Below are 12,456 nucleotides of genomic sequence, written 5' to 3' on the forward strand. Positions count from 1 at the left end.
ATGAGCTGCTGGAGATCTTTGGCAGAGTGGGTAGTGACAGCTGCATCGTTGGCAAAGAGGAAGTCACGCAGACATTTCAGCTGGACTTTGGATTTTGCTCTCAGTCTGGAGAGGTTGAAGAGCTTTCCGTCTGATCTGGTCCGGAGATAGATGCCTTCTGTTGCAGTTCCAAAGGCCTGCTTCAGCAGGACAGCGAAGAAAATCCCAAACAAGGTTGGTGCAAGAACGCAGCCCTGCTTCACTCCGCTTCGGATGTCAAAAGGGTCTGATGTGGAGCCATCGAAGACAACAGTGCCCTTCATGTCCTTGTGGAAAGATCTGATGATGCTGAGGAGCCTGGGTGGACATCCGATCTTGGGGAGAATCTTAAAGAGGCCGTCTCTGCTGACCAGGTCGAAAGCCTTTGTGAGATCTATGAAGGCTATAAAGAGTGGCTGTCGTTGTTCCCTGCATTGACGGATCTGTCAAGGAGAGAAATTTCTCAACACAAAGCCCCAACATAGAGTCTCTTGGAGACATCCAAGATCAAAGCACTGGCACCAGCTCGACCTGATCCTCACCAGACGCTCCAGCCTTCCCAGCATCAAGATCACACGCAGTTATCATGGTGCTGCCTGCGACACTGACCACTCCCTGGTGTGCAACTGCAAACTGCAAACAAAGCGACTGTATCACACGAAAAAGGAAGGAAGACCTCGCATTGATACCAGCAAGATCCGGGATCAGAGAAAAGTGGAGGAATTTGCACAAGCGCTTGAGGAATCTCTTCCAGGCCCGGCCGACGCAAACGCATCCAACAGATGGGAACATTTCAAGAATACCGTTTACAACACCGCCTTGTCCATATTCGGCAAGAAGACCAACAAGGCAGCAGACTGGTTTGAAGCCCACTCTGAGGAGCTGACACCAGTCATTGAGGAAAAGAGGAGAGCTCAAGCAGCATACAAGGCTTGTCCCAGTGAGCGCAACCTGCAGGTCCTCCGAACTGCTCGCAGCAAAGTCCAACAGACTGCCAGGAGATGTGCTAACGACTACTGGCTCCAGCTCTGTTCTGAGATACAGCTGACACGGGCAACATCAAGGGGATGTATGACGGTATCAAGCAGGCCCTAGGTCCAACACAGAGGAAAATTGCCCCTCTGAAGTCTGCCACAGGTGAGGTCATCCAGGATCGGGCGCAGCAGATGGAACGCTGGGTGCAGCACTACTCTGAGCTATATTCCAGAGAAAATGTAGTCACCGAAGAAGCGCTGAACAACATTGAGTGCCTGCCTGTGCTGGAAGAGCTTGACAGTGAACCAACCCTAGAAGAACTTCACGTGGCCCTGGACTCCCTTGCCTTTGGCAAGGCACCTGGAAAAGACAGCGTCACTGCTGAAGTCCTAAAATGCTGCAAAGAGATCATCGTCACTGAGCTGCATGAAATCCTCTGTCTCTGTCTCTGCTCTGAGAGAAGGTGGAGTACCTCAAGACATGAGGGATGCAAACATCATCACGCTGTACAAGAACAAAGGTGACAGGGGTGACTGCAACAACTACTGCGGCATCTCTCTCCTTAGCGTTGTAGGAAAGCTGTTTGCCCGAGTTGCACTAAAGAGGCTCCAGGTACTTGCAGAGAGCATCTATCCAGAATCGCAGTGTGGATTCCAAGCCAACAGGTCCACCACTGATATGGTATTCTCCCTTAGACAACTGCAGGAGAAATAATAATAATACAGGTATTTATATACCACCTTTCTTGGTCATCAGATTTCTCCTCATACTTTAATTCAAGGCGGTTTACGTAGGCAGGCTGTTTAAATCCCCCTATGGACTTTTACATTTAAAGAAAAGTTCTATCTTTCAAGAACCACACAACAATTCAGATGGAACTTTTGCGGTCTGTATCACTTTCTGGCCTCCTCCCACACAAGCTGACAAGCAGCTCCTTCCAAAGAGCAGGCGGAATGACTCGGCTCAGCTTGTCAGCTGCTTCAAGGTCTCGCTTCATGGTGCCGGTGGCCTCGAACTGGCAACCTTCAGAAGTTATCTTCAGGCAAATGGAGGCTCAGCCCTCTAGACCAGACCTTATGGTTATAATACTTTGGTTATAATACTTTAATGGTTATAAGCCCATTATGGTTATAATACTTTGTTGAAGTTACCAACATTAATAACAGAAGATAACAAAAATAAAACAATAGGCTGTTTGCATAAAGGAATATACTGACATCTGGTTGGGAATTAAGACAACTACTTGTGAAGTGTTCCAGATTGGCACACCTGGAAATTTAAGATAATTACCTGTGGATTGTGATAGACTGAGATTTTTAAAGGGATAATGGCCACCACTAGGAGACGTAATACGTTGGGTCAGATACATAAAGAGAAATCCCCACCAAGATCATCAGGGAAAGAGCTGAATCTGGGAGCTATTCAAGATTTACTAATGAAGATGTAAAATTTTTTGCAGAAAAAAATAGAAGGGATGGATGGGAAATTTGAAGCATTGCATCAAGAAATGCAGGAGATGAAATTACAGATGCAAACAAACATGTCACGTTGGGATACAATGTGGGAAGAAACAGAGACAAAGATAGAAGGGATAAATGATACAATAAAAGTTCATGAGGCAAAATTGGAGGATTTGGAAGTCAGAGAGGATAGGTATCAAGATAGGTTGGTGTTGATGGCACAGGCGCAAAAAGAAAATATTTTAAGATTCAGAGCTATACCAGAACAGGAAGGAGAGAAGAGCCAGGATGAGAGAAAATTTGGCATTTTTTTACCAGGTGATCCTAATGAGATGGAGTTGGAGATCGATAGAGTCTACAGAGTAAATACAAGGATTACAAGGTTGAGGAAATGTCCAAGAGATATATTAGTGCATTTCACAAGAAAAAGGGTAAGAGATATGGTTCTACAGCAACATGCAAAGATAAATTTCACAGTAGAAGGAGTACAGATCATTGTGATGAAGGAGGTTCCACTTAGAATTCCAAAGAAAAGGAAAGAATATGGCTTTCTGCTGGATGTTTTGAATGGGCTGGGGCACCTTCCTTATGAGGAAAGGCTATGGTGTTTGGGCCTCTTCAGCCTAGAAAAGAGGCGCCTGAGGGGGGACATGATTGAGACATCCCAAATTATGCACGGGAAGGATAGAGTGGATAGAGAGATGCTCTTCACACTCTCACATAACACCAGGACCAGGAGACATCCACTAAAATTGAGTTTTGGGAGACTTAGGACAGACAAAAGAAAATATTTCTTTACTCAGCGTGTGGTTGGTCTGTGGAGCTCCTTGCCACAGGATGCAGTGACAGCATCTGGCCTGGATGCCTTTAAAAGAGGAATGGATAAGTTTCTGGAGGAAAAATCCATCACGCGTTACAAGCCATGATGTGTATGTGAAACCTCCTGATTTTAGAAATGGGCTATGTCAGAATGCCAGAGGCATCGGAGGGCACCAGGATGCAGGTCTCTTGTTATTTGGTGTGCTCCGTGGGGCATTTGGTGGGTTGCTGTGAGATACAGGAAGCTGAACTAGGTTGGCCTATGGCCTGATCCAGTGGGGCTGCACTTATGTTCTTATGCTCTTATGTCAATCCAGGGATTTGCTCAACCGTCCTTTTCTTTGATGGGAAAATAATACTGGGAGTAAGAAGGCCCATTTCAGAAGGAGGTGCCATGCCAAGATTTTCCATGTCATTCTTGTTAGTGTCATTGCTGTGAGAGTGAAACAAATATATGAAAAATTGTATAGTATTTCATTAAGGCAGCAATTCCTACACTTTGTTTATGGTCAGCATCTACCCTTTGTGGAGAAAGGTGGAATGTGAATGAATGAATTTATATATACTAATTTGGGCATCAATTCCCTCCATTTACAGAATGTTATTGGGCTATATAGATTAAAGTGTTGCAACAGGGTCACTTTCAAACAATGGTCTCTTCTGAACCCACACACATGCCATGGATGCAGCCCACCAAACTTGTCTCTTCTGAACCCACACACCTACCATGCATACAGACCCCCGAATGGCCTGGAAAAAGAGGAAAAGAAAGGAAAGTTGGAGAAAAATAAAGGCGATGGACCTGGTCCCCCTTCATTTGCTGAAGCTCACATTCACCTGGGGCACAGGATGTGTGTGGGGGGGGGGGGGGAGAGGGACACCTGGCTGTATCCCTTGCTAGACATTGAAGGTTTTGCACAAAATAATTATGCATTTCTTATAGGATTGAAAGACAGATAGGGGTTCTTTAATTGGGAAGGAAGGAAGGAAGGAAGGAAGGAAGGAAGGAAGGAAGGAAGGAGGATCTGGGGATGTAAATATGGGGCTAGTGGCAGAGTCGTTGAAAAGACTGGATGGGGCAGGAGTCCCCCTGAGCCAGGAAGGGGTGGCCCTGCCATTGGCTCCAGACAGCCTGAAATTACCCCAGGGAGGACAGAGGGTGCCAATCATAGATTGATCCCAGGTGCCAGTGAAACACTCATTAAGGAGGATTCGTCCCTCATCACCTCCATCAAAAGCTAATTTAGGGGAGACACATGATGAGTTTTGTGTGAAATGGTAGTGCCAACACCTAATGAAATTGGAAGCCACCCCCACACCTTCAGCTTCCCTTGGCAGAGAAGGAGGTTAAAGAGTCTCCTGTTTAAATGCTACTAGAGGTGAGAAAAGGCCCAAATGGGTTGAAGGTGAGACGGGATCAGATGGCTCCTTCTTTGTATGGAGTTGGGGCCGATGCTAAGGGTCTGATGTGTGGGGGGTGGCTTGGGTGGAAGACCTGCTTACATCTTAGAATGCCCCCCGCAAAAGAAACATCGACTCCCAATTGGGGGATATCAGGGAGGGCTGTCTATTTCTCCCAAATGATTCTCCAGCTGTTTATGGCTTGAATGTGGAATGGGCAACTCCTGCACTCCTTCACCCAACAGTTCACTCCCATCCTGGGTGCAGACCCTCCTGCCCCAGGCTGAAGGCTTGGTGGTCTTCTTGTGATGCCATCAGTGATCCTGCTTAATAACTCCTTGGAGATGAAGGAAGTTATTCACTGAGTAAATAAGGAGTTCCTCACCAAGACTGTGCTTATTCCTCCTGGGGTTAAAGGATCATTTCCAGCCCCCTGCCCTTTCCTTCTCATTAAAGCTGAACTTGCTCTGAATCTTTTGTGTCCTCTGTTGTTGTTGTCGTTCTGGTGGTGGTTGTTGTTGTTGTTCTTCTTCTTCTTCTGATGATGATGATGATGAAGTTTAAAAATGTATGTATAATGTATGTATAACAGACTATGGTCTCTTCTGTGCCCACACACCAGCCATAGGCTCAGGTCTTCACTGCCCAGCTGGCTGGACCAACCCCTCAATGAGAAGGAATCTCTGGTGCGGAAGCACCAAAAACTGATGGCCATACGTTCAGGAGGGATTCAGCCCATCGACACATCTCATTCTCTTCCGAGGCAAGCTGGTGGTGTGTGGATGGCCTCCAATTTTGCCAGTTCACACAAAGCTCATCACCTGTATCCCCTTAATAAGCTTTTTAGGGAGGTGATGAGCAAAGGATTCTCATTAAAGAATCATTTACTGGCACCTGGGGATCAAAATGTGCTCCGTCCTCCCCTGGGCAATTTCAGGCTGTCTGGAGACCAAGAGCAGGGACACAACTTCCTGCCTCAGGGAGACTCCTGACCCATCCAGTCTGTTCAAGGACTCTGCCTCTAGCCCCACATTTACACCCCCAGATCTCAACCAACCAGTTAGTGAGTGGATTTCCATCCAATCAATTTAAAGTCTCCTAGAATGAGGCAATCAGCTTGGGACACGCCAATTGGCACGGCCCCCAGCTCATCCCGGCTACGCCGAGGTGTATAAAGCACACCACTCGGAGCTTTGCCTTATTGCAACCACTTCACCCCCAGAGAAGACCAGAACGAAGAGCTACGATGAACGACTGGGTGAGTTTCAATTTATAAACCCTTCATCTATCTATAGAGCGCACATTGAAATCCTTGATGGCGTCTCCTCAATGGGATATTCAGCAGCTTCAGTCTCTCTCTCTCCAGGAACTGCTGGTGCCAGGCTGTCTATGGCAGAGCCGGTAGTGAGGAATGAGGCTGCACGGGCTGGGGTTTATCTCTGCCAGAATGGGCACGGCAGAGCCTTCTCTTCTAGGCTTCTAGAATCAACTCGGTCCTGAACATCCTCAAGGAAATCCCCCGATGGCCACGCACCTCCGGCTAGGATTTCAGTGCAGAATCATCAGTATCCTGCCAGGATATTGTGTTTTGTAATCTAGATATGCCCATGGGAGACCAGCAATGTTTGCATCTTGACAATATTTGATTGTGTGTGTCCAGGTCCCAGCTGGGCACCTGTCTGGCTGAAGGTCTCCCAGAGGGCAGCGATTCCCCTCCCAGCTGGCAGCCATACCCAAAAGTCCACAGAGCCCTCGTGAAATGGCCCACAGCCTGGAGAGGCCGGGAGGGGCGGGATTTCACGCCAATTGTGGCCAACGGGAGGGAGGGCCAAGTCGGACCGTCAGGTACAGCGTGAGGTACCCACTTAGGACAACGGGCACTCTGCTCACCGGCCCAGTGTGGGGTCCTCTCCAAAATGCTACATATAGCAGACATATGTGCGGTTGTGTGTGTGTGTTCATCGAACATATATTTGCTTTAAATTTATAAAAATTTAAAAACAAACATAGGGAGAAGTACCAGCTTGCCGGCATCAGATCCCCCTGCCCCATGTCCAAGGCTTGGTGGTCTTGTGATGCCAACAGGTCCAGCCTCTCAGAGCTTTGAGGGTGCTTCCGTTCTGGCATCCAGGGGTAGCACTGACCTGGTAGGGTGGGCCACAGACAAGGGGTTGGGATCTCAGGCTCCATCTTGAAACTGCTCTTTCCCAATTGTCTATTTCAGTTTCAGATTATTGTTCGGTTAGCTGCAGAAGGCCTTGAAAAAATGGATGCCTTGACGTCAGCGGCTGTATCGGGCTCATCTCCCACCAGTGACTCCGATGGGGGTCTTGCGAAAACAGCTGGAAGCCTTGCTGTGCCTGGAGCTGTGAGGTTCCAGGGGGGCCCACCAGCACCATACTCCACTCCAGCTCCACTCGCCTGTACGGTTACTGTCTCCATGCCGGTTCCCCGCGATACCCCTCAGCCGTCTGCTTTGAGAGGCAACGCTCAGTATCCTGCGACCATGACACAGATCTATAGTTGAGCTTCTGGGCCCAATTGTATTCACTGTCCCCCAAATATCAGGCCATTGCTTTGACTTTCACCCCCTGGGCCCAAATCTGTTTCCTTCTCTCTGCATCCCTCCTACTCCTGGTTCTGAAGGGGTCCTGCTTGATGACTCCTTGGAGGAGGAAGAAATGGGTTCCACTGAGTAGATAAGGAGTTCCCACCCACCCCTCTCTGGCTTTGTCTGTTGCTTTGGGGCTAAAGGCTGATTGTCCAGTCTCCTGTCCTTCCCTTTCCATTAAAGCTGAATACGCATTGAATCTTTGGTGTCGTCTATTATTATTAACTATTAATTGTAACAATAGATTCTATTCCATATCATCATCACTGTGGACATCATTTTAAATACAATACATGTCATAAATACATTCCCTTTCTCTGGGTTCTGCATTGTGTTTTTCAGTGGGGGAAAAAGAATGCTGTGTGCCAAGAAGTCAAAGTCTCTCCTTTCAACAGCAGTGATCATGTAGCATTTTATTTATTTATTTATTTATTTATTTATTTATTTATTGAGAGATGGAATGAAAGAGAGAGAGAGAGAGAGAGAGAGAGAGAGAGAGAGAGAGAGAGAGAGTTGTCCATGGTGCAAAGAGGGGGTGACTCTTTGACCTCTTAATACCCTGTGAGTTTTTGCTCACCCTGGGGTTAGCTGGCCACCTATACCTTCAGTAATACCAACCTCGGGGGTGGGGTGCCACTTTAAATACCCTGTGCACAATTTGGGGGGGAGAACCTCATATTTCACATTGAGCTTCCTGCTGCAACAGGTACAGGACAGCAACAAAGAACCTGCCATCTCCATCACTTGCTGGAAAGACAGGTTTTCAGTAAGAATGTGGCGCAGAGCCGAATCCTGAGCTGCCTGTTGAACTGAGAATGCCAAGCTGCCAAAACGGTTGCCGTGGCATCCTGTGCGCAACAAGGCAGTCACTGGTGGCTCCTCAGGAGAAAGGGTCGCGTCCACTTCCCCTGGGTAAGGAAATTAGCCCCTCAATGGGGCCACTGGATACTGTGGCATGACTTGGGCTCCCACAGAATCGAGAGCCTCCGTGACAAATCCAGTGGGTGTGGAGTGGTGAGGACACGAGGTCTGCCCAAGTTAGACTGAGGGTGGGCTGTAGTAAGAGCACGAAACTCTCCTCCTCCCTCCAGCATCCGATTAGGGACAGAGAGGGTCTTCTTGCCTTGATTGACTCTGGGATGGGCAAACAATGTGCCCTCCACCAGGGAGGGGAGGGCAGCAGCATTGGCCAGTTTCCCTGTTCAGAGGAATGTGGGTCAAGTCAGAACTACTTGTGGAGAAACCGATCAAGTTGATAAGGGCACCTTTTCATGTTCAGAAGCAGATCTAGCGGGGCTGTTCTTGTGTTCATTCACAACCCAGGGACATACATTCAGAAGTGATTCAGCCCATCACCCCACCTCATTCTCTGCCAAGGGAAGCTGGAGTTGTGTGGGTGGCCTCCAGGTTGGTTCGGTGTTGGCACCACCATTTTTGACCAAGTTCATCGTGTGTCTCCACTGAGTTGTCTTTGGATGGAGGTGATGAGGGAAGGATCCTTGTTAATGAGGGATTTCCTGGAACCAGGGGATGATCAACTCCGTGGCTCTGTGCTTGGCTTGCTCTGTCCTCCCCTGGGCAAATGAAGGCTGTCTGGAGGCCAATGGCAGGGCCGCCCCTTTCTGGATCAGGGAGACTCCTGCCCCTTCCAGTCTTTTTAAGAACTTTTCCTCTAGCCCCACATTTATACACCCAGATCCCCCTTCCTTCCTTCCTTCCTTCCTTCCTTCCTTCCTTCCTTCCTTCCTTCCTTCCAAGGTATGTAAGGAACATACCATTACTTTGTGCAGGACCCCCAATGTCTGGCAAGGGAAACCCCAGGTTTATTTTTCCCCTTCCTTGCACCAGGTGAATGAGAGCTTGAGCAAAAGTTGGGCAAACAGAACCATTCCCTTTGCTTTTCTCCACCTTTTCTTTCTTCTGGTTCCCCTCTGCTTGACCTCCTCTTTATATATATATATATATATATATATATATATATATATATATATATATATATAGAGAGAGAGAGAGAGAGAGAGAGAGAGAGAGAGAGAGAGAGAGAGAGGAAGGTTTCTCAAAGGAGGAAGGTGTACATGTTCATACACTTGAGATGCTGAGAAGGCATTTATATATGGATCTCAGAGCTCAGCCTTCCTCCTTCGAGGAACCCTCCGCTCTCTCTCTCTCTCTCTCTCTCTCTCTCTCTCTCTCTCTCTCACTCTCTCTCTCCCCCCCCCCCAGGGCAGTGATTCCCCTCCCAGCTGGCAGCCATACCTAAAAGTCCACAGGGCCCTCGTGTCTGTCAGATTTCATCTAAACCCCCCTGGACTGAAAGGGACTATAGAGTGAGATTAAACACAATTCACTCCAGACGCTCCTGTTTTATCTCCTTGGGGCAAAGGCTCTGGGTTTCAAAAAGTTTCAGAGCGAAGGAATTGGAGGCCTAGAGCCTTCGCCCCAAGGGATAAAACAGGAGCGTCTGGAGTGAATTGTGGTTAATCTCACGCCATAGCCCCTTTCAGTCCAGGGGGGTTTAGATGAAATCTGACAGACGTCTCTGCTGATAAGCAGAGCTTCCAGCAGCCCTCAGCCCACCATTTCTCCCGAACCTTTGCTCCTCTCTTAACAAACCTGATCTACGCAGTCTTGGCTTGGAGTCAAGGCCCAATTGGCATGAACCGCCCCTCCCAGACTCTCCAGGTTGTGGGCCATTTCACGAGGGCTCTGTGGACTTTTTGGTATGGCTGCCAGCTGGGAAGGGAATTGCTGCCCTCTTGGAGGGGGGAAGAGAGAGAGAGGGGGGGTATTTCTCGAAGGAGGAAGGCTGAGCTGTGATATACATATATAAATGCATTCTCAGCATCTCAGGTGTACAAACATGTTTTCCTATTTGGATCTCTATATGTATGTATGTATGTATGTCTGTCTGTCTGTCTGTCTGTCTGTATAAGCACAGGCAGACCCTGACACTCATCCAAGGCTTGGCAGGGCAACCTTGACAGGGAGGTCTGAGGAAGGGGAGGTGAAGGAGAGGGGAACCAGAAGAAAGAAAAGGTGGAGAAAAGCAAAGGGAATGGGTCTATTCAACCTTCTTTTGCTCAAGCAATCATTCACCTGGTGCAAGGAATTTAAAAAAATACCCTTGCCAGACATTGGGTGTTCTTCCCAAATCAATGGTATGTTCCTTTCATGCTTTGTTAGGAAGGAAGGAAGGAAGGAAGGAAGGAAGGAAGGAAGGAAGGAAGGGGATCTGGCCTTCTCAACATATCAGGTGTACAAACGTGTTGGTATTTGGATCTCCTTAGAGAAACCCTCCTCTCTCTCTCTCTCTCTCTCTCTCTCTCTCACACACACACACACACACACACACACACACACACACACACTCCTGCTTTGTGCTAGGGCACTTTGCTGGTGAACAAATGAGGGGGTGGGACACAAAATAAAGCACCCCTGTTACAGCAAATTTGAAATGTCTCGGGCAAACTGGCTTCCCTGCTTCTCTCTGACTCCCAGAGGAGCCCTGTGGAAATGCCAGCAGCCCAGGGGTTTGCCAGGAGTTTGTTCAGCATTTTTAACCAGCAGAAGAAATCCCAGTGAAAATGAATGTCATTTTTCCGAACGCATCTCATGCACAGACTTTCCCTGTCCCATTTGCCCAATTTTCCTGCAAGGCAACATCCTCAGCTCTTTCCACCCATGTCCTGTGAGTAGGGCCCTGTCTCCTGGGCTCTAGACATGGGGTCCCAGGCAGCTGAGATGAAGCCAACCCTCTTCTGGTGGGATTCAGAGTTTCAACATTTGGAAAGAAGGAGGGCACTGCTTTTCCACTGTGTTGGATAACTACCGGCCAGTCTCCAACATCCCGTTTCTGGGCAAGGTAATTGAGCGGGTGGTGGCGTCCCAACTCCAGAGGGTCTTGGATGAAGCGGATTATCTGGATCCTTTTCAATCTGGTTTCAGGCCGGGCTTTGGGACGGAAACCGCCTTGGTCGCCTTGGTGGATGACCTACGCCGGGGACTGGACAGGGGGAGTGCGTCCCTGTTGGTCCTGCTGGACCTCTCAGCGGCTTTCGATACCATCGACCATGGTATCCTTCTGGGCCGATTGGCCGAGTTGGGAGCTGGAGGCACTGTTTTGCGGTGGTTCCGCTCCTACTTGGAGGGTTGGTCCCAGATGGTGGTGCTGGGGGATGCCTGTTCGACACCCTGGACTTTGAGGTGCGGGGTACCACAGGGTTCAATTCTGTCCCCCATGCTATTTAATATCTACATGAAACCGCTGGGAGAGGTCATCCGGGGGTTTGGAGTGGGGTGCCATCAATATGCTGATGACACCCAGCTCTATCTCTCCTTTCCTCCAGACTCCAGGGTGGCGGTTGAGGACCTGGAGCGCTGTCTGGAGGCAGTGAGGATCTGGATGGGGGCTAACAAGCTGAAATTAAATCCGGATAAGACAGAGGCTCTCCTGGTTCGGAAATCCTCGACGCAGGTGCTGGACTATCGGCTTGCGCTGAATGGGGTTGCACTCCCTCTGAAGGAGCAGGTCCGCAGCTTGGGGGTCCACCTGGACTCGCAGCTGCTCCTGGATTCCCAGGTGGCGGCTGTGGCAAGGGGGGCCTTCGCTCAGCTTCGGCTGGTGCGCCAGCTGCGGCCGTACTTGGATTGTGCAGACCTGGCCACGGTGATCCATGCCTCGGTGACATCGAGATTAGATTACTGTAACGCACTCTATGTGGGGCTGCCCTTGAAGACGGTTCGGAAACTGCAACTAGTGCAGAATGCGGCGGCCCGTGTGGTTACTGGAGGTAGGCGGTTCGACCCTGTCAGTCCGCTTCTCCAGCAGCTGCACTGGCTGCCCATTCGTTTCCAGGCCCAATTCAAGATGCTGGTATTGACCTTTAAAGCCCTATACTGCTCTGGACCAGGGTATCTTAGAGATTGCCTGCTCCCGTACAATCCAGCTCGCCCTCTCAGGTCATCAGAGAAGGCCTTTTTACAAGTGCCGCCACCTAGGGAGGTACGTGGGGCGGCTGCAAGAAATAGGGCCTTCTCAGTAGTGGCACCAACGCTATGGAACTCCCTTCCCCTTGACTTAAGAATGGCTCCCTCTCTTGAGACCTTTCGGCAAGGCCTGAAGACCCTTCTGTTTAAACAGGCCTTCTGAGTTCTTGGCCTTTTAACATCTTT

This window comes from Tiliqua scincoides, chromosome 15 (genome assembly GCF_035046505.1).
Source record: "Tiliqua scincoides isolate rTilSci1 chromosome 15, rTilSci1.hap2, whole genome shotgun sequence".
Taxonomy (NCBI): Eukaryota; Metazoa; Chordata; class Lepidosauria; order Squamata; family Scincidae; genus Tiliqua; species Tiliqua scincoides.